The following is a 23718-nucleotide window of genomic DNA, read 5'->3' on the forward strand; positions in this document are numbered from 1 at the left end:
CTTGCAATCAGCGGTAGTTCCGCGAATCCTGAATGGAAAGTCACCGGGATTGCAGCATTGGGTCCCCAGGGTCATCAGCTGCACACCGGAGTAGCACTATACCAGCTGCCGGATTAATTTATGATGGATATCGCAGAGAACGGGCGCGCTCGGACGGAGCCACCTCAAGAAGAGGCCATTTCCCCTGACGGTTGGCCACGCTCCCTCCGTTAAGGTATTTGAAGTGTATTAGACTTAGTAGCCAAACATCAGCCAACAACAACTGTTCCTCTGTAATATCGACACCCAATTCTTCTCGTCATTCCTGATATGACTTAACCTGCGCCAGGTTGCTTCATGTCCTCGCCAAGGTGTATAGTGTTGAGATCCCGCACTGCGGGGAGCAAGCCTGCAATAAGTATGTCAGTAGAGTTAGCTCCTGTGGCTCTAACATCTGTTCTCCCAGTAGTGCACGCAGCGATTGTCTTACGCGGGGATAGTGATATTTAGTAAGCCATGATGTCTCTGGTGTTTGTGTTTGCAACTGTTCCCAGGTGTTGACCACCCAGTCTATGAACAAGTCCCCCATGCACCTTATGTTTAGCTTGTGTAGTGCCTAGAACTGCTTTTTCCTCCCCTGAAGGAAACCAGCTGCACCACTCGACTGGCAATTTCGGGGAGTATAGGAATGTGATCTTCTGCGCATCAGCAGTCTTTCTTAGTTGGTGTCTAGTGACCCCGACAGGGTCAATGATATGGAACCGCCGTTGTGCTTTGCTTAGCAAGGATCGCAGACAGGGGAGAGGGCTTACCTCATTTCTCTCCAACTACAAGTGAGGTAGTTCCTTTGGGCTGTTTCCAGTAATATACGTGGATTCGCTGCGCTGCACTACAATCCGCCTCAAAGTCTGGGGCATTCAGCCCACTTGAGGAATAGGGTTTTACCAATGTCACCCATTGGACAAGGGTTTGTTTGCTTACCCAAGCCAGTCAGATAAATAAAGAGTGAAGATTGCAGAAGAACGTCTTCGGTAGTAGGATCGGTATGTTCACAAAGAAAATAAGAATCGCGGTAGCAAAATCATTTTCATTAATGCAAGGCGCCCCAGCAGTGATAGTGGCAGTCGGATCCATTTCTCAATTATATCTGTGAGTCGCTGTACTGCGCGCCTATAATTTTCCTGCAATACCACTTCCGAGTCGGTGTGTACCTGTACCCCCAGATAACGCATGAGATCCATAGTCTATGTCAATGGATATTGCACTGTGTAGGGGCAGTATTAGAGGTAAGAGGAAATTTAAGTGACTTGTTCCAATTTATACGCAGGGCTGAGTGGCTGCCAAATCTCTCCACCTCTCGCAACTTTGGTGTTAAATTTCGATCTGGATCGCATATGAACAGTAATGTGTCATCTGCATACTCGGATATTATTAAGTTATAATGTGGAAATATTAAGCTGCGCTGCTCATGGTAGTGTCGCATGGCGCAAGCTAGTGGCTCTGCCACCAATGTTTACAAAAGCGGAGATAGCGGGCAGCCCTGCCTAGTGCCTCTCGTGATTGCGATAGGTGTTGATAGTAGTCCATTCACTCGGACACGTGCCACTGGTTCTGCATACAAAAGGGGGTGGTGATGGACGGAGAATGAGAACCAATCAAACACTCACACCCAGTCAACAGATCTGGGTTTGATCCATCACCATTTTTTAGCCCACTCTGCCACCCCAGTTTAGACATGGCCATATGCAAATCAGTCTGACCCTGTGCCTCATGGGAACAGTCCAGCCCGAACTGCCAAGCCATGCCTTCCCTGGACCGGAAACAAGCTTCCTAGGACCGGTTTCTGGCATTTCAGCCGTCTTCAGCCAGGCTTGTTTGAATCCAGTGGCAAAGTGAGCAAGGGACTCACGTCTGAGCATACCCTGCCAACTTATGGCGAACAAAGCGGTACAAAAGGGGGTGGTGATGGACGGAGCATGAGAACCAATCAAACACTCACACCCAGTCAACAGATCTGGGTTTGATCCATCAAACCCAGATCTGTTGACAGGGTGTGAGTGTTTGATTGGTTCTGATGCTCCGTCCATCACCACCCCCTTTTGGACCACTGGTTCTGCATACAGACTTTGGCCAATTTTATAAATACCTCCGACACCAACGTGTCTCAGGACTGCAACCAAAAAATTCCATCCACCAAATCAAACGCTTTTTCAGCATCTTAAAAAAAAAACACTGCCGCTCGGACTTTAGGGACTATGCTGGTAATGGTGCAAAACAAAGTGTGTACATTATCCCTTACACAATTGGGCACACTCATGCACATATACCTATGGGAAATACTTTATAGATCAGTGCATTATAGCAATAGCCCCAAACTACTCTGCAGAGTTTTAACACTGTCAGGAGTACTAGGATTATGTGGCAAACTTTCTGTGTGTTGTAGGGAGAAAAGTTTTTCTCTCATGGTGCAGCTGGCAATGGGCATTGATTTGAATTAGAATGCTTAGGATTTTTTGAATGAGCAGATTGCTGAATGGTCATAGCAAGGGGAATTATGCTATTCTGTTTGTACTGCAAATACTGCATAATAATAGAGTAACCACATTAGCTGCAACTTTTCTGTAGCTCAAATGAGTTAAAATGATACTTAAAAATGTGCAGCACAACGCTGCATAGTATGGAATATATATATATATATATATATATATATACACATACATATATACACACACCTGTAAACTTGTAAACTGACCATGTGGAGTCTTGAAAAACTGGTTGCCTCTCGGTTCTCAATTGGGGACATATTTACGAGAAAATTTCAGAGTGCGGAGATGCGTCAAATTTGGCAGCATAGCGCTCTGACATTTTCAAAGTGCATGGCTGGCCATATTCACAAGAAAAGAGCGCACCCCTGTATTTTCCCTAGTGCTGTGCTAAATCTAGCTGCCTAATGCCAACACAGGCACCCTTGCACCATAGTGCAAGCGTGCCTGCATAGCAGGGAATGATTGTTTATGTGCAGGAAGGCGTCCCTCCCTTTACATAATCACTAATTGCAATGTGTTCCTTCTATGTGTGCTGCAGAATGCAGATCACATAGAAGTAGCACATCGTCATTATTCATATATCGTAATTATTTAATGATTGTTTATGTGCAGGAAGAGACACCTTCCTGCACATGAACAATCATGAATAGCATTTTTACTATTTCTGTGTGTGCTGCAGAATGAAAAAGCCAAGCAAAAATGAGGTGAAATAAAAGTATTTCTCCTTGTTTTGTCATTCTAACGCCTGCTCTTGGGGCAGCCTCAAAAGCAATGGGTGTTACGGTTGAACGCCCACAGCAAAACCCATTGCACACCTCTTTCACGCCAAGTGATGCATGTAAAGGGGCCTGATTTACAAAGCAGCGTTAAGCCACAAAACGTGGCTGAACGCTGCTATGTAAATATTGAGAAGGGTATATCGCCACCAGAACATTGCTGGGTTCTTTAACTTAATTACCACAAATGAATTGGGACTGTGATATCCCTTGCAAATATACCTCTGGGTTTCTCTTCCAGCCATGTTGGAGGCCCTGTATCTCTTACAGAGTGATTGGCAGTGCCAGGGCTAACAGAGTGCTAGTGTGCCAGCGATTTATACAACACAAATAGTGCATATGTGATAGGCTGAGCATAGCCTGCCAATCATTCCATTTATTTTCATGTCAATATGAGGGTCTGGTACTGTGTGCTAAGGCAGTTCTGTACAACTTTAGACTATTAGAGTAAAATTGGAACACGTCTAATGATTCACTGCATGAATCCCTATAAAGTGAGCCATCTCGGTTTCAGAGCTTGTGGCTAGAGTATCTCAAGAAGGTCAGTATGGACATATATGCTTTGTAAAGTGCACAATGACTCCCAGAGTGATCTCTTGATACTGATGGCAATGTGTACTGTTAATGAACTCGGGGGTGCTCATTTTATCGATGTGGGTTAAAGGTAGGAAAGGGCAACATTTAGTTTGAAGGGGCATAATCTCACAAACTTTACTGCATTTCACATCAGACTTATTCCACAAAATGCCCACTATTACACCATGTTACATATTCAGTGTTCATTTATTTAAAAATGTGATTGTAGGAGCACGGTAGCAATGTGAACGAATAGAACATGGGTGGCTGTTCACGTCACATGCAATTGTTCACTTTTTTAGTGTCAAATGGACCCTGAAAATGAATTTAAGTAAGCATTTCATGCAAAAAAATATCACAAAATACCAGATCAGCATTTTGTATCATTTCTGAAAAGAAAATTGTTGGGGCCGTAAAGTCCTCTGCATGGTAATGGACGTGTACCCCTACCCTGAGTGCCCAACTGTACTGTTGTCTGGATCCCTACTGCTGAATTTTGCGGTCATAGGCTCATTTGCTGGCATAGGATCACACGTGCATGCCATGACATAGGCCTGTCTCACGGATTGTGGTCTTGAGGGTCCCAAAGCGCTACCATCATAGTGGTGGAAGGCTACTTCCTTCACCAGAAGTTAAGCTGCACAACGCGGTGGTGGCAGTATACCGTGTAGTGATCAGCAGTAGTGAACAGGTACTTTTTACCCTGTAACTGTAATGAGGCCTATAGGTTCACTCACCTTTTTAAAAGTTCTGCCGCTGTGTGCTTAACTCACCCTTACCCTACATCAGGTAGATGTGGAAGTGCTACGCAGCGCAAGAGTTGTGACTCGGCTCTGGGTGTATGTGTGCCTGGGAAGGGTACAATACAGGGATAGGGCAGTGCTGAGCATTGCTTCATGGTGAGTGTATGTGCTGGGTGTGTATGTGTACCTGCGAGGAGAACAGTACATGATGGTAGTGCTGTGCAGTGCATGCATGGTGAATTCATGTACTGGGTGTATGTGTAACCACGAGAAGGACAGTACATGAAGGAAATAGCGTTGTGCAGTGTGTACATGGTGAATGTGTGTGCTGGGTATATAGGTCCCTGTGGAGGCACAATACATAGATGCAACAGTGCTGGATAGTGTGTGTGCTGTGTCTGTGTATGTGCATGTGCACTGAGTGCAAGTGTGTCTGTAATGGAGGACCTTGGGTTCCCTTTTGGAAGACCCGGGCATGCATGGTAAAGACATGAGGCGGTAGAGGAATCTTCCCAGACAGATTTGTGTATTGCTGCATTTCTGTGAGCGGGGGGAGGGGGGACACTTGGGAGAGGAGAGATAGGCCCCACAAGGGTGTTCTTTGATTCAGTGAGACAGGGAGTTTGTATAGAGGTACATGATGTAGGGTTTGGTAGAGGGGTAACGAGAGAGTGATAAGATAGAAGAGGTGATATGATGATCGAAAGAGACCTAAGAACGAAAGTTTATTCTTTAACTTAATTACCACAAAATACCTGGGAGCATGAGGGTTACGGTGGGTTATATGTGGTTCAAGATTCTCTGAAGTGAGAATGCCCATCAGGCAAACAGAAATCTGTTCTTCTGGCTATCTTGATCACTTTACCAGGGGGCCCTTTGGATACTGGAGGTCTTGGGCAATCGGCCAATTTGCCCAGCCCTTAAAATCGCCCTGCGACAAGCACCAGAAATCCAAGAAACATCAGAACTGGTGCAATTTCTCACATAATGCTATAGAAGAACATGAGGGCAACCAAGAGAAAGGGGCAACAGCTCTGTGTATCAGGGGAGCATAGTGGGATGTGCAACAAAGGCTCAAAGATGATATGCAGCAAAGGACTAACTAGTATTCTGCAAGATGGAAGTGCAGGATAGCATGCTTCAGCTCAGAAAAGTGCAATGGATGTTGTGCATTTAGGAGGACAGGGTGATTGGCAGTAAGAGGCATAGACTGGTATACATTGGAGGACATAGTGTGATGTTGAGCAGTAAGCACAGGCTGATGTGCACATGCTTAATGTCCATTGGTAGATGTGCACATGGGGATATCAGAGCCTTCTGCAGAACAAAATGGTATGTATGGGTGTTGGTCTCTGTACATGGAGCCTGTGTGTGCTGAACGCTTGTGTGCAGGAGTGTCTGTATAGTTGTTGATTAGCATCAAGCATAAATACCTTCTCTCATTGACAGGAAAGACTGCACCCTCTCCATCCATGACATGTAAAACAGAGAAGAGATTTTAGCTCTAGGTATTTGTAAAATCTAAATCCATAGATGGATAAAGTTAGATAGGAACCTCTAACTTTAAACCGACACTCCGCTTTACCAGTATGGCATTCTTTTAAAACAACGGCTCCATCCTTTAGAAACAATGACTATTGAAGGTTTTTAAATACCACTTCCAGATGAAACTGCTACCAGAGGCAGTCTACATACAGCTGCATGGGTACACATTGATCAGACTGTTGGCAGGGATGCATAGGGCCTGTATCTGTTAGTCTGTCTGCATGGGTGGTATTTGTTACTATATATATATATATATACTGCATGTTGGTCTGTGTGCACGGATACCTTTATGTTTGTGGTTCTGTCTTTACAGGTGGCTTTATGTCTGTGTGCATGGTTGTCCATATTTTTCTTTGTGTAAGTGTCTATATCTGGTGTCTCAAGAGAAAGCTGTACAGAGGTTCTATGCAAGATAGGGAAGTAAAATGAAAAGATATCAAGCGTGGCTCTTGCTCAAGCTGGTATAAGACCCCAACCCACCAGCCTGACTGGGATCCTACTGCTACTGCTGTCAAAGATGCCTGTCTGACTGTTTGATGGCAGAGCTGGTTGAAGTATACTATTTGCGTGAGATCCGCAGAGTGAGAGAGGGTTTCATAAGGCCCGTGTACATGTGCACTGTTCTTCCATCGTCTTGTAGTTCTGGCTCTTTAATGAGCCTGTCTAAAGACTGAAACACAATGTGCACGTCTTGCACCTTTAATAGAAACATAGTGCACATACGCAGCCCAACATGCTTACCCTTCCAATGGCTTTATAACAGAGGGTCAGGGACAGTATTTTATTCAATCTCTTTTTAGATGTGCTATTAAAACAAACAGTTGTTACATAGAAAATGGGTGCCGTGGGACTGACCCGACCACATATCAAGTGGCCCTCCTGTGTGGGCTTTGGGCAATTGCCTATTTTTACTATGCTTTCAAACATGATTGACTCCTCTACCATCCCGGTCTCTGCTGGACAGATAAAAGAGGCTCAGAAGTAGTGTGTTCACTTTGCATGTCATCCTCTTGCCTGCATGCAGTGCCCTCACTGATGGTAGTGAGGCTCCAAGAGAGGCAGTTCTGAGGATTCATAAGTCATATTAATATCATTCACGACAGCCAGAGCCCAGCCCCCCCCCTTGCTTCTGTCTGTCTTCTTGCCTCACTCTCTTACTCTGGAGACAGCAACGGTTCTTTCAGTTTCAGTATTGGTAATGCAGGCAGAGTTGATGCCGCAGATCACGTGCACTGTCACAAATATCAAGCTTAACCATATTTTATCAAATAATGGAAGCTGAAAGATCTGGGCTTTCAGTTGGGGGGGCCAGAGCACATCATGTCCTGGGCAGGCCCCGCACGCCCCACCGTCCGTGACTACGACTCCAAAGAGTCATTTTGGAACCGAAGACATGGACACTGCTCATCATGTGCCCAACGCAATGCAACGACCTGGACTTTGCTGCAGGACCTCCAAAGACCCGCTTCTGCGAGTATCGGACACCACATCACTGGTGATGCACCGGCCCGACCCCATTGCATTCCCGGCCCTGCATGGCTGTCGACCGATGTATCGCCTGCAGCCCAGCAGTTCAACTACGACACCACAAAATCAACTCACTGCACTCTGGACATTGACACATCACTGGCGCTGCACCGCCTTTGGAAACCAAAGCCTCGCATCCGCATCTGGCGCATCACCTACTTAGGGCAATGCTTCGTCCCAGAGTTCCAACACCTCAACGACCTTGCACTTCCTCCAGCACCGACCCATCACCTGCACCCACGATGCATCCTCTCTATTGCGCATCGCATCGACTCCAAGCATCGACGCATCCAAGGAACTGTCAGCAGGTCTGCGTGACTCCTGTCTACGGCCCACGCTCCATAGCGATAGGACTGAACTTTTTGATTCGCCCTGGTCCAACGCAACTAGATAGCCCCAGTTGGGGTTGTTGACTTCTAAGCACTGCATTTTGAGTTAATCTTGAAAAATTCATATCTTGACTTGTGATTGTTTTACTCAGATAAATATTAGCTATTCTTCTAAACTGGTGTGGAGTACTTTTGTGATATTTTCGCTGTGTTACTTTGTGTGTGCACAAATACTTTAAATATTACCTCTTTAGTTTAGCCTGACTGCTCTGTGCCAAGCTACCAGAGAGTAAACATGGGTAAACTTTAAGTGTGTACTACACTTTCCCTGAATGGGACTGTGGTTCCTGCTTGGACAGGGTGAATACCACTGACAACCAGAAACCCCATTTCTAACAATGAGGAAGAAGCAGGTTGGCTTAAGGCTGTAATGAAGAACATATTTTAGTGTAAGACTATGGACAGGTCATTGCCCTGCTTCTTTAGAAGCAGAGGTAGAATGTCTTTTTAAAACACAGAGTTACAATACTGTAAGAAATAGGGTTATTGTTTAAGTGGGATGAAATGCTACTCAAGCATCAACCACAATCCTTGTCAGCATGAACCACAAAAGTCACTGAAATAACCTGTGCTTAGCCCTGTGGCAGCTTGGCGCAAAAGCTTTCAGGCTTAACTTAGAGTCACTGGGTAAAGTTTTTATGCTGCAAACAGTAATAAAGTGAAAACACAAAACAAGAAAAATCCAACCCAATTTTGAATAACACCAAAACAAAATTAAATCCTATCCGTACAACCGAATACTTTTTTTTAAAGTTTTCAGTGAAATCTAGCACCTAAAATATCAAAATGCCACTGCACATATCTGGTTGCGTTAGACTGGGACAAAGTCAAAAGTTAAGGTTGACCATGATGGAGCAGAAGTCAAATACACAAGGTGGATTGGACCAGGTCTTGGCTGTACTTCAGGCTGAGATAAAAAAAAAATTTAAGAAAAGGTCCAAGAGAAGGTGAGTTTACTGGGGCAAGGCAGAAGGCTGCATGAAAAGAGAAGTCGTCATCGCCAGGGAGCGCTGGACGAAGTCTCGATGAAGCCATTGACAATGGCAGGAAAAAGCTCTGAGCAGAAGAAGCAGGATTTTCAGGCTGAGGAGTTTGTCACCATCAATGGGGAGCTGGTCACCATTGAGCCCGGTGAAAATTTTTACCTTCAGACTTAGACAACTTTTTGGAAACCATAAATCTACAGCGTGACAGAGATACAAGCTGTAACACAAGAGGGCTCCATGAGGCCAGACACTGTCACTGAGAGGTCCTGGTAACAGGATTTGCTTCTGCGTACAAAAACGTAGCAGGAGCTACTGCAAAGTCAGACCAACTGGCAATGCACCTTGGGCGGATCGACCGTCGAGTAGCTCCTTGTCTTCTGTCAGTTCTTCTAGTACTTTCAGTGAAAAGTTTTAGAAGTCCCACATTTTAGGGATAGGCAGGAGCAGGACCTTTAACACCCCTTCCAAGAGAGCAGGACCTGGGAGGCACCATTTGATGGGGGCGGGGGAATGGGTGGTGGAGGGATTAAGACTCACTCCTGCAAAGATGAGGTGCAGATTTCAAGGTCTCTGGGGCTTGTTGTGCCCCTGTAGCTCTTATTCACAAGAGAGTGAGACAAGCAGATCAGTTGCAATCTCCCAGATACAATCACATCACAAAGGGCAACTGCTGGCGTCTGTACATCTGCTATAGATATTCAGATGACAAAAAGAAAGAGGAACAAAAGAGGAACAAAAGAGTAAAGGGTCCCACTCTGGTTGAATATTTATCCTTCAACTATCTTAGGGTGAAGGGATATCAAAAGATATTGGAGAAGACGCCTCACTCACTTATTGCGACAGGCTTCATCATAGGCGTCTTTCCACAACCAGGTAAGATGGCATCTGACGCGGGTATAATTGAATGAATAATGTTAAAAAAAAAAAAACCCTGTTCTTTTGTATCACATTTTTTATCTAGTACCCCAGGTACCATATGAATAAACATATGGTTTGGGTATACCTGTAGGTATTTTTAATGTCACTCATCTATTTCCCTGAATGGCCAGTCAAAATGTTATATAAGAAACCCCATAAAATCTTTTGGTTGAGTCCACCCAGGTAGTACCATCTTAGCTGGGTGTGGAAAGACGCCTATGATGAAGCATGTCACAATAAGTGAGTGAGGCGTCTTCTCCAATATCTTTGGGTATCCCTTCACCCTAAGATAGTTAGAGGATCACTATTCAACCAGGATGCCCCTGTAGCTCACACAGAAGGCCAGCCAACTATCCCTAGGTCTCATGTCTGGTGGTCCTGCGTTCATGGAGATGGACCAATTCTCCTTCAAGCATCAAGGCAGACCAGGGAAGTCCTCTGGGGAACAAGGCTTTCCTCAAGCAGCAGGGCAGTCCTCTGGAAGTAGCAATGCAGACCCCCGGGAACAAAGGAAGGCCTTAAGCAGCAGGGAGGTCTTCTAGGGGTCCAGGAAGTCCTTCTAAAGTCTTCTACAAGTTTAGAAGTGTACTGAAGAGGTGTTCTGGAGGTGCTTTATTTATACCTAGTGCCAGCCTTTGAAGTGGGGAAATTCCCCATGCTACCCCCCACATCTGGTTCTGGAATGTTCTTCCCTTAACCTACCAAGGCTCCAAGACGTCAGGGGTGAAAAAATGCCAGTGCCAGGTTCCTTAGTGTGTGTGCTGGAGACAGTCCTTTGAACTGTAGGTGGGCAGGGAACAGATCTACCTGGTAGGCTGGCCAAGTCTGCCAACACCTAATCCCCCTTTGTCTCACTGGGAGGACTGCACAAAGCCCATTCATCAGGCATTTCAGTGTGGTGGTCTGCATTTCTTCACTGAAATATAGTGCCTTTATTAGCAAGCCAGAGCGGAGCGCTGCTAATTAAACCACACTGACAGAGTAAAACCTGTTCGCTGGCAGCAGGGTGCCTGTGGCATGCTTGGGGATCAACTCGCTCAGCTGCCTACAAAGTATAACATGATATTAACCAGACACTCTGGCACAGGACCTCTGATTAACTCAGGACGTCACAAGTGCATTGCCCAATCGCTGCTGCTGAGAAAGTCTTGCAGGGCACACTGTGTGAGACCCGCACCTGCAGACCATAGGTGTAGCATTGTTTAACTTTGGAAGCCTGCCTGAACAGCTAGGAACCTGCCACCAGTGCTGCAACTCCCACCGCATAGTACCTCTAGGGCCGGACAGGACCCAGCAGCGTAATGATCACCCGAACCGACTTCCATCTTACTCACGGCGGCCGCCGGAGTGGTTGTCTGGTGCCTTAGCACTGCAGCCTGGCCCCAAGATACGTGATTTTCACAGCTTCAGAGCCTGGCAGCTTTCTGTAATGTCATTCCCTTTTGTAATTCAAAACTCTTCCTCTGTACGAGGTCTTGTGTCTTTCATAAAGCTACCTATTCTTTTGGGCAAGGCTCCCTGATGAGATCTTGGTCACTGTGGTGCCGCAATACACTGCGGAGGCCTCGGGGTGAGCACAGAAGAAGGAATCAAAGACAAGTAATCCTTGGGAGGGGGCGCAGTGCATACGGCCTCTGCTTTCAAACCCTCGGTGTAATGTAGCACCTCCTCATTCTGTCAGTGTAGGTGCTGAGGGAGCAAAGTGCATGATACTGTAACCTAGTCTGGTGCCATTTGATGGTCTACAGCAGAGGTCTTCAAACTTTTGTAGGTCGAGCCCCCACAGCTGAATTCTTTTTAGATGTCAGCCGCCCCCCCCCCCCCCCCCGCACCACCTGAAAGAAATTTCTGGAATCTGGTACACTACATAATCTACTGCCATCCGCATGTCCTGGGCCATATCCAGCAAATAATATTAAACACAGTAAAAGTGTTTAGTAAACTGCATGTTTGTGAGTGGGTGAGAGGCTTATTACACAGCTCAAAACACAATTTTCCAAGATAAAATGTGCGCAAATTGTTTTTACTAGGATGCTTTGTTTTACACATGTAACACAGACTTTGACAGAATGATAACACCACCAACATTAATGTGACGGGTGTGCCTGTTTATCACCACAGAGACAGTCAATCGGTGGATGGATTTTTGCTACTGCCATCCTCAGGTGGTGCCCCACATCCAGTCATGAACAGTACTCAGTCTTTAACACTGCAAGTGCTGGGAACCCAATCTCACATAAATAGAATGAGACGAAAGGCAAAATAGTTTTGATAGCAGTTTCTCTCAAAGCTGAATGTTCTGCAGACATGGTCAGCCAAAACTCTCCCAATGAGACTTTGCTGAATTACATCTGCAGAGCGCGGTCACTTTGGAGATCAATCGGTTCTTCCTGCATGCGGATCGGGAGATGGCACCCCACCTCTGCCAGAAATGGTTGAAAGACCCAGTCACTGAAGTGATCGTTGTCCTCAGTAAAATACTTTTGTGAACTGTCCCTGAGAGAAGTCAGTGTGATTTTTTTTTTCTCAACAACACTTGAAAGTTCAAATTCAGTCTCCCACAAGAGCATCTGCTAAACATGGAAGTGGCTCAAACAGGCCCTCTTCAACTATTCTTCTCCATAATTCCAGCTTCGTCTAGGATGCAGTTATTCTTTTATTCATGGTAAAAGATTTCATCTCCTTGCAGAGACAGATTCAGGGAATTTAATTTCTCGAAAATGCCAGCAAGCTATGCTAAAAACACAAGCCAGCGGGGATTGCATAGTTGTTCTGCCTTGCAGGGGTCCAAACACAGAAGAAACTGACGAACTTCATTCCTAGTTCAAAGATGCGAGTCAGCTCTTTCCCCTGGGATAACAGCCATCATGCTCAGCTCCCATTTCTACACGTATTTTTGGCAATGTGGTATGCTACTTGGTATGATGCTTTTAATGCATTTGCTGGAGTATTTACCAAATGTTTCATTGCTTCTTTCTGCGGAGTTCTCTTGCAACTTCCTGGCAAACAAATCACTGCCTTTTTTTGCTAGCGATTCATGTTTAGTTTCAAAGTGACATCTTAGTTTGGCTGGCTTCGTTAGCTAAGATCACGCCACAAACCACACACTGTAGTCTACTTTCTCCACTAACAATGCAGGTGAAACCGAAGTCCAAATAGGCGGCATCATATTTCCTTGTTTTTGCAGCGATTCTCTCTCCATCTGTTTCCGTTTCAGCCTTTCGCTTGAGCACTCTGCCATCTTTTGGGAGCAGGAAACGATCCATGTCAAATGTGTGCTTAACCTAAGATACAAAATCCCGAAGCTGCATCTTAATGAATAGTACGGGTCTGCAATTTTACAGCTGCATGAGATACAGCCGTTTTTTTAACTTCGTAGTTTCAAAAAAATCTTTAAACAATTTCTTCTTATATTATAAATAAAACAATTTTGGATAAAATAATACTTTTGTGGTAAGTGGTGTATTTTAAGCAAACTTAAATACAATTGGAAATGCAACGACCTACTATTTATTTACATGGGCTCGGTTACCCTTTTCCCACCTGTGATACTGCCTAACAAACTTGTGGTAAATGTGATGTGGTGGAAAATATCAAAGTACAGCATGTGACCGAGCGCAGTGGACGAGCGCAAACAAAGAGGGTGGGGTATGCTAAGTGTGATTGGTTTATGAAAATAATTAGTTCAAACGATGCATTGTGCAGCATAAAGTTTGAGAAAAGTTAATACATAATTAAAGATAATGGTTTTAAAATCGTGCATTTTATTGCTAAAGTATTCCTCAGGTATAATCCCCAATTTCTTTTTCCAAAAAAGCCTACAACCCCAAAGTCAAGCCCACGGATACTTAAACTCATGTGCTACCTAAAGGACCTGTACATTGATAATAGGGACCCCAAAAGATGGGGGCCAGGGGAGCACAGTGCATAGTGGAGTACAGCTGCAAAAGCAGATGATTCAGTTGCCTATGCGGCACCAGTAGTCACAAAAACTGGAAAAAAAGTTCTTTATGGCTTTTGGCACTTACAAACTCACATAAAGATTTGGAGAAAATGATGTGTCAGGCTTGTTTAATATTAACAAACAAACATATTTGCATAAAAGTTTCGTGGGGTTTTACCATCAACACCAGAGGCTCAGGTTAAAATGGAAAATACTTTAATCAATTTTATACGTAATTGCCTATGGCCCAGCAACTGTCCAGTTGAGATTAATATTCAACTCTCAAAGGGGTTGTTTTCCTTGGGGTTATTTAAGGATCTGCAGAGTCACGTTGAAGTCAAGGTGCTCAGAATCTGGTACACGAGGAACAAGTCTGCTTTAGAAATCATTAACAAACTTTCTAGGCAGCACTATTATGGGATAATTGCCCACCAACCAGTTATGGATCCGAAGACAAAGGTGTAAGTCCACATTTTACAGCGAATAATATCTGTGACATAATCCAATTTCTCATATGTGAGGACCTTTGCTGCCCCCGTTCCGCCCGCACAGCTGCACTTCTCCAGAATCTACGCCGCCGTCTTGGGCTCGTGTTGTCCGGAGCTTCTCCTTTCAGGCTCGGTTATTCATGATCCACTGGGCAGCGGATGATCCCAACTCTACTCCGGAGCTCTTCCTAGCCCCCGGGATATCCTCCGTCAGGTGTCTGGGCCCCGGCTACCTCCGGTATATCAGGGTAAATTGCTGGCTGGTGTGGAGCTGCAGGCTCACGCGACCACCATCTTCAGCTGCCAAACCCCACCCTCCGCTTATTACACAGTTCAAATCAGAATTTTAGAGCGCAAATTGTTTTTACTAGGATGCTTTATTTTACACATATAACACAATTTGGCAGATTGATAAGAACACCACCAACATTAATGTGACGGGTGTGCCTGTTTTTTACCACAGAGACAGTCAATCTGTGGATGGATTTTTGCTACTGCCATCCTCAGGTTGTGCTCCACATCCAGTCTTGAATGGTACTCAGTCTTTAATACCGCAAGCGCTGAGAACCCAATCTCACATAAATATGATGAGCTGGAAGGCAAAACAGTTTTGATAGCAGTTTCTCTCAAAGCTGAATGTTCTGCAGACATTTTCAGCCAAACCTCTCCCAATGGGACTTTGCTGAATTGCATCTGCAGAGCGCGGTCACTTTGGAGATCAATCAATTCTTCCTGCATGCGGATCGGGAGATGGCTCCCCACCTCTGCCAGAAATGGTAGAAAGACCCAGTCACTGAAGTGATCGTTGTCCTCAGGAAAATAATTTTGTAAACTGTCCCTGAGAGACGTCAGTTGATTTATTATCTCAGCAGCACCTAGAACTTCAAATTCAGTCTCCTCAAGAGCATCTGCTAAACATGGAAGTGGCTCAAACAGGCCCTCTTCAACTATTCTTCTCCATAATTCCAGCTCCTTCCTGGATGCAGTTATTCTTTTATTCATGCTAAAAGAAGTGATTTCAGCTGCTTGCAGAGACAGATTCAGGGAAATTAAATTTCTCAAAAATGTCATCAAGGTATGCTAAAAGCACAAGCCAACGGGGATTGCATAGTTGTTCTGCTTTTCAGGGATCCAAACACAGAAGAAACTGCCGTACTTCATTCCTTAATTCAAAGATTCGAGTCAGCACTTTCCCCCGGGATAACCACCACACTTCTGTATGAAACAGCAAGCCATCATGCACAGCTCCCATTTCTACACATAAAATTGCAAAAAGACGAGCTCTTCTGGGACGGGTATTTATAAAATTTACTATTTTTATAGCAGAATTCAGCACATCCTCACGTTCACTGTCCATGTTTCGAACAGCAAGGGCTTCCCGGTGCATCACACAGTGGGTTCACAGAATATGTGGAGCCACTTTCAACACATTAGCTTTTAGGGTGGCCCTAGCACCACACATTGAAGGAGCACCATCTGTGCAGATTCCAACACAGTTTTCCCGTTTTAAGCCATGGAAACTCAGGAAGTCATTGATAATGTCAAACAAATCAGATCCTGTTGCTCGCCCCTTGTTTGGCTTGCAAAATAAAAAAAATCTTCCAATAATAGTGTTTCAAAACCGTATCGAACATAATCAATTAAATTAGCATCATTTGACACATCAGTTGCTTTATCCAACTGCAAAGCATACAAACTTGATTTCAACCGGGCTATAAGCTGTCCATGGATATCTTCTGACATGTCAGGGATGCGGCGGCAAACTGTTGTGTCTGAGATGGGTATACTTTTGAACTTCTCTGCTGCTTTTTCACCAAGCATTGTCCTAGCCACGTCGAGCAATGCTACGAGAGTCACTTTATCTCCATTTACAAAGGGCCTTTTGCTTTTGGCAATGGGGTATGCTACTTGGTATGATGCTTTTAATGTATTTGCTGCAGTATTTACCAAATGTTTCATTGCTTCTTTCTGCTGAGCTCTTTGCAACTTCCTGGCAAACAAATCTCTGCTTTTACTTGCTAGTGCTCGAATGTTTCGTTTCAAAGTGACATCTTAGTTTGGTTGGCTTTGTTAGCTAAGATCACAACACAAGCCACACACTGTAGTCTACTTTCTCCACTAACAACAATGCAGGTGAAACCGAAGTCCAAATATGAGGGATCATATTTCCTTGTTTTTGCAGCTTTTCTCTCTCCATCTGTTTCTGTTTCAGCCTTTCGCTTGAGCACTCTGCCAGAAAAGGGAGCAGAAAACGATCCATGTCAAATGTGTGCTTAACCTAAGACACAAAATTCCGAAGCTGCATGTTAATGAATAGTACATGACTGCAATTTTACAGATGCATGAGGTACAGCCGGTTTTTAACTTTGTAGTTTCAAAACAATCTTTAAAAAATATCTGATATATTCTAAAACAAATTTGGATAAAATAATAATTTTGTGGTAAGTGGAGTATTTTAAGCAAACTTAACAAATACAATTGGAAATGTAACAACCTACTGATAATTTACATGGGCTTGGTTACCCTTCTCCCACCTGTGAAACTGCCTAACAAACTCGCGGTAAATGTGATGGGGCGGAAAGTATCAATCCAAGTACAGCATGTGAACGAGCACAGTAGAAAAGCACAAACACAAAGAGGGTGGGGTATGGTAAGTGAGATTGGTTTATTAAAAAAATGAGTTCAAACGATGCATTGTGCAGCATAAATTTCGAGGAAACTTAATACATAATTAAAGTTAATGGTTTTAAAAGGTGCATTTTACTGCCACAGTATTCTTCAGGTATAATCCCCAATTTCTTTAGCCAAAAAAGCCAACAACCCCAAAGTTAAACCCATGTACTACCTAAAGGACCTGCTCATTGATATTAGGAACCCCCAAAATATGGGGTCCAGAAGAGCACAGTGCGTAGGAGAGCACAGCTGCAAAAGCAGAAGATGCAGTTGCCTAGCGGCGCCAGTAGTCACAAAAACTGGAAAAAAGTTCTTTATAGCTTTTGGCACTTACAATTTCACATAAAGATTTGAAAAAAAATGATGTGTCCAGCTTGATATTAACAAACGAACATGTTTGCATAAAGGTTTCTTGGGGTTTTGCCATCAACACCAGAGGCTAAGGTTTAAATGGAAAAACACTTTAATCAATTTTATACGTAATTGCCTATGGCCCAGCAAATGTTCACTTGAGATTAATATTCAACTCTCAAAGGGTTGTTTTCCTTGGGGTTATTTAAGGATCCGCAGAGTCACGTTGAAGTCAAGGTGCTCAGAATCTGGTTCACGAGGAACAATTCTGCTCTAGAAATCATTAACAAACTTTCTAGGCAACACTATTATGGGATAATTGCCCACCAACCAGTTATGGATCCAAAGACAAAGGTGAAACTCCACAGAGAGAGTGCTGAACGAACACCTCATTGAGAATTCTTTGGTGGTACGATAAGATGCTTGCTTGAAGCAGTGGGGGTTTAGGACACATATCAGGTTTATGTTTACAAAAATAGAACAAATAAAACATGAATGATGTTGCCTATTTTACTTCAGAGCAATGTTGTCCGATAGACTTTGTGGTGCAGGAACATCTTAAGGATTTTGGGGGCCCTAGGCCAAAACTATTTGAGGGCCCCTGTTCAGAACAGCTTTGAGTTTATGATACACTTTAAGCTCTGCCATACCCTCTTTAGCCAGGTTAATAACGGGGCACAGGCACTATGGTAGAAATTCTAAATGTGTTTACATCTAATATTCAGAGATGGTGATGTGTGCTTTCACTGTTTTAACAAAGCAGCACCCACTAATTTTACAGCGAATAATATCTGTGACATACTCCAATTTCTCTTATGTGAGGACCTGTTTTGATCTAAAAGAAACTTTATGGTTGTTGTATGAAACAAACATTTCTCTGCAAATAGTAATAGACTCTCACACATTAAAAAGAAATGAAAGAAAAACAGCAATTACAAGAATCTGTTAAGGAATTATTCAAGGCCAACAGGGCAAAAACAGAGCGGTCTCTATCAGGGGTCCCCCTGAAAGGCTGGGGCAGAGGGCCAGAGCCCACTATGCCAATGCCTTAAAACGTTTCTGTGTGGTGAGCAAAAGGATTCGAGTCCAGCTGCACAATGAACTGGCAACATTGCAGTGTATGTAAATGTGTACTATTGAAATTCAGAAGGAAACCCTTGATGGGGGAACGACATGCCCATACTTCTGCAATTTATGTTTAAATCTTTTATTGGCATTTCAAAATACACAGTAGAAAAAAACTTCAACCAAAGGAAAGAATAGCACCCTGTTCAGTCTCAGGTTGATGCGCAAGTCTCTCAGTACTTCTGCAATTTAAAAAGAAACTTTGCCTCCTTTCTGTGAACAAATATCCGTCCCAGGACGGGGTTAATTCCTAGAGCTGAAATGCTTCAGCTGCAGTGGGAGGGACGGAGTCTCCTCTGCTATGAAACCAAAAGCGAACAGACAGACAGTCCACAGACAGGGTGGGAGGGGGGGGGGGGGGGCAGGAAAGGGGTGGTTGCGCTGGGGTCCCGCATAGTTTTAAAAATGAAAAAACAAACAATAAACTTACTGTTGCGCCGGGTCCAGTGTCTCTGCTCCTGCTCTTCTCCGACAGCAGCACAGCCAGGCCCCACTGACCAATCCCAATGCTGCTATGCAGCACCGTGATTGGTTTTGAGCATCCTGGTTGGACCAACCAGGAATGGGAGCCTGGGCTTGTTCTCTATACAGGCTGTAATGCAATCTGCATGTAGAACAGGGAAAGTGAGTAGGACTAGTTTGGGCAGCCCAAGAGGCACGACCGAACAGTCACTGCACTCTTAAGAGTAGGAAAACCATTCCTTCCCTGCCCTGCTCCGAGAGCAGAGCAGCCCCGCCCACTGGCCCGCCCAGCAGCGGGAAGCATAAAATGATAATAACTTAGAGTTATTATCATTCCATGCTTCTTCTTCACACTGCTAAAAGACAGTGGGGTGAAGCTCCTCCGCCATAGCGGAGCAGCCGCCACTGCAGAAAGGAAGCAAAGATTTTCTTTAAATTATAAAAGCATGGGCATGTCGCGTCCCATCGATTTCTGCTCCCTCCCCTCTCCAACCCTCTGTGACCGCTGAAACGCCCCCTCCACCCCAGTCCTTCCCCCAGACTTCGAAAACTGGGCAGCACTAAATGGCCCAGCAGTGTGTTCAAATGGCTGTATATATATTAGGGTGAAATTCTATTACAAAAGCCATTTTCTCTTACCTGTTGGTAACTTAGAATCGCCCAAGGTGTCAAGAGACCAGCAGTAGAACGCCAGTGCATCAGCAGCAAACTCCTCCACAGCAAGGCGGTAAAATGCAGGAAAACCTCGACAGGCAAAGGACAGCAAACAAAGAAGAAACGAGGAAGAAAAGGCAGCAAGCACGAAGCAAACGGCAGAAGGGCAGTAGTGCCACACTACAAAAAAATAGTAGTAGGAAGGAGCTTTACGCATGCAAATTTCGCGGCACTTCCTGCCATCTAAGATGCTGTCCCCCTCATTGGTGGAACATCATTAGTGTGGTTCCTATGTGCTGATTGGCTGCTGTGCCCGAGATCTCAAATCCAAAATCCCCATTTGAAATGGGTGAAGAAATACAGGAAGCAAACGTACTTGCGACGTGGGACAGTGGGAAACAATAAGAGGTGAGATTTTAGGGTGGAGTGTGCCCCCACCCCCCGGGGGGGGGGCACCCCACAGATTGAAGAACTCTGCTCTAGAGGAACTCTTACTCGCCTCGGAGAGGCAAGACCTGCCACTGTGGAGGACTGGGTCCCCAGCCCGGAAGCTGTCAGCAGAACTCTGGGCTAGTTCATACACATGTGTAGGCCCCCCAAAAGCAGGATCCCTTTGCAACCGCTAGAAACGTGAGAGACACCACAGATGTAGCAAGGGTTGCAAGCAGTAGCACCTATATAAGGGCGGTGACCCATCTGTGAGGTTATTTGAGCAGGAAGGGAGAACGGGGCACTCCAATTAATAACAGACCTAGCAGGAGATAATTCGGTAATAAGGGTCCATGCACGAGCAATAATAACATTCTGGGTAAATTCTTTCTCAGAATAAAGGATACGCATGCTTGAAGGAACCAAAGATTTAGCCACAATGCACGATGTCAGCAACATGTACAAATAGGCTCTCTCGAGTACACAACGTGCAGAGCATCACGTTTCAATAACGGAATACCTTCCAAGGCTTCTTGTTTTTACAGTAACTTTTATTTATCATTGCGTAATCTGTCGTATCAAACGTCTTCAGTAAGGTCTGGCTTTTTAGTCAACAGTACAAAGAAAAGTTAATCTACATGTCCCAGAATGCCACTTTATATTGGATGAGAAATGTCATAAATGGCTGAAAATGTAACACATTATAAGGCTACTTTTGGAAAGCAGTTCACCTACCTTGGCACAACTAAATGTTGCTCTATAGCTATCAGCTCAGGTCCAACTCCCTGACCTTCACATGTGTGCACCCGGCGCCCGAACGTAGTCGAAATCAGCATTGCAGCTTGTTTGTACTTTATGCTACAGTTCATATTTGCGTTTTTTATAAAATATATTTTCCTACTGCTTGTGCTCACGTCAGCAATCCTGCAGCCTGATAATATCATGGTTACACATTTGTTGAACTACGATCACGTTGCAAGGTCACTAATGCCCTTCCACTTCCGGTACTTTCCAGCAGTTTTCAGATCTTTTTAGAGTTTCTTTTTGCTCAAACAGGTGTCATTTCTGATATTTATATATGTTTCCATCATCTTCATTGCTTGATTTTGCTCACAAGAATGTTGATGAATTTCACTCATAATTCCACTGAAATTATAAAATGGTCATACATAAGCAAGCTGAAACATCGGCAGCTTTGTGTGACCCAGGACACAGGAAGCAGGCACCAAATGCTCTACCCTTCTGCTCGTCTCTGCTCTGCCCTGACATTTACGGCCAGAGACGTCAGCATTAGGACTGGCTAACCAGGTTCAAAATCCAACATCTGCTCAACATTCTGGGATTCTGGGCAAATCACTTTACCACTCAATGCCAAAAAAAGTGACCATGTTTAATGTAAATATTGCTGATATAAAGCGCTCCAATGCCTTAGGGTTGAGTTTGTGTTAAACAGAAATTGTAGAAAAGTGCACAAAGAGGTAAAAACAATCCCTTAACATAATAAGAAGACAAAATCAAACCCATTTAGTGACTGATTTTTACAAAGTTAAACCAGAAAGCTGTATAATTCATGGCTTCCCTGTTTAAATGTTGTTATCTTAGGCATATATTACATTTCACAAGCACTTTCAAATACATGATTTCAGAATACCAGCTGCACAAAAACCTACTGTGTTTGATTTAATAGACCATAATGTTGCTTGGTGGTGATCTGGGACGCAGACAGGGTTCACATAACAATTGTCCTGCCTCTTATTTTATTCAAGGCACTGTCACCAGCGTAGGGTGGGGGAGAAATGGTTCTAAATCCATGTTTAAGAAACTATCACTTTTCATAAGTACTTCTCAGTGCAACGCTGTCATGTGACCTATTAATGTCAAAACTTCCAAATGTTAATACAAACATTTTCAAGGTCCAGCTCGTGCACGGGCTCTAAAAGCCAAGGCAGACCCTTGGCCGGCTGTCCGTGCTTATTTGTTGCATAATCACCTCTGGGTTGAATATGGAGTCAGAGGTGTCATATGAGATATAACCACCAGGCGCATGTCTACATGCAAATAAGGAATGCCTTTGCTGCGTCTGTTCATTTAGTATCTTTAAGGCTTTGAATATGTTTTTTATAAACAAGCCAAAGTGTTCTTTTTTTCCATCTGCCTGTCATGCATTCTCTCGCGTTCTTTTTCAATCCTGAAATTATTCCTTGATCCCTCTTTAATATTTGCATTATCTCCTTGCTTTTTCCGTTACTACGATGCTTTCCTCTTCCTTTTAATTCTGTTTAACTCGTGTTGATTTCATTCAATTTCCTTAAAGTAATGTTTTCGTTTCTTTTTGCATTCGAGATCTCCCTTCATTTTTCTCCTTTGTTTTACATTTAGTTAATACCTTGAGGCTGTCCCTTCAAATAGTCAGAGGTCATGGCGGAATAAACAAATGAAACAGTTCAGTTATTTATAGACACCCTTTTTGAGTGTCCCAGTAAGCACTAAGCAGAGAGGTGTGTGGATTCCAGACAGCTGCTGGACCGGTGCGCAGCTGCCTCTGCCAGCTAGAGCCGAGGTTTGCCTCTCCTGGGTTGGGCAGGGCTGCTGTGGCATGTCCGAGAGGTCCAATAGGCAAGAGCTCCGGAGTCTGCAGAAGAGCAGGAGATACAGGATACCGAGGGGATACCAAATATTACACAACACCTGTGCCACCATCGGAAACCACCGGTTCAAATTAAGCACTGCTTGACGGTAATTAAGTCATTTCCAGCTGTGCTCCTACAACCTTTCTTTAATAAAGCCCTTTGACTTCAAACAGACAGTGAGGGCCCTGGCCCTTGAGCTGGGGATAGGAGATGGGCTCTGCCACATTTCACCCTTGTCCCTGAAAGGAAGAGCACCATGAGATGGACTGCGACATATGACCTCATAAGAACGGATTGCGCCAGAGACCCAATCAGACAGACTCCAGCTGAGCTGATAAGGACAAGCATTGATAGTCTGTTGGCAGCACAAAGACTGCCCCGGCAGCCTGCCCACCTATCCGGAGCAGGTTCAACAGCCCGACTTCCAGAGCTTGGAACATGTTATTATTTCATGTGGACATAATGCATGTACAAAGTACAGGCTTGGGACAATAATCACCGATAAACAATGACAGTGGTGGGGGCCTCGACTGTCGGTCAAAGTCCTGAGATCATTTCTGAGCGATTGTACCCGGAGGCACTTTTTAAAAGAAATTTACAGAGTGGCATCAATGTGGGTGGAAGCGCCTTGGAACCATTCCTGCCCGGAGGGGAGAATGTCAACGCTTTGACTGGGCAGAGGCCAGTAAAAGGCCTGTACCATTTCAGAATGAAGGTTCCCAGAGGGCGGTTAGAGCAAAAATAAGGAAGAATGCGGATTTGGTGCAAGACATTGGACACATTAAGAACAGGGCACATGAATCAATATTGAACATGAGCAGTGGTGGATGTTATTTACCGGGGGTGGCGGGGCAGGGGGAGGAGGAGGGGGCTAGTAAATAAAAATATATATATATTTTTTTTAAACACGTTCAGGCCAGCCGCTGCCAATCAGTCCGCTCGCCACCACCTCTCGCGGCCAGGCTCCTGACTCCCCTA

General features: G+C 44.4%; 1 protein-coding gene and 1 long non-coding RNA gene across 6 annotated transcripts in view; one reads left to right on the plus strand and one right to left on the minus strand.

The window, feature by feature from the left end:
• The window catches only part of LOC146859369 (uncharacterized), a 245347-nt gene that overhangs the window by 213891 nt on the left and 7738 nt on the right, over nt 1–23718 (plus strand). The window lies entirely within an intron of this gene.
• LOC146859370 (sterol 26-hydroxylase, mitochondrial-like) overlaps nt 1–23718 on the minus strand; it is a 139929-nt gene that overhangs the window by 100710 nt on the left and 15501 nt on the right. The gene's annotated exons all lie outside the window — the stretch shown is intronic.

Source organism: Triturus cristatus, chromosome 3_2 (genome assembly GCF_964204655.1).
Source record: "Triturus cristatus chromosome 3_2, aTriCri1.1, whole genome shotgun sequence".
In the NCBI taxonomy this organism is placed as follows: Eukaryota; Metazoa; Chordata; class Amphibia; order Caudata; family Salamandridae; genus Triturus; species Triturus cristatus.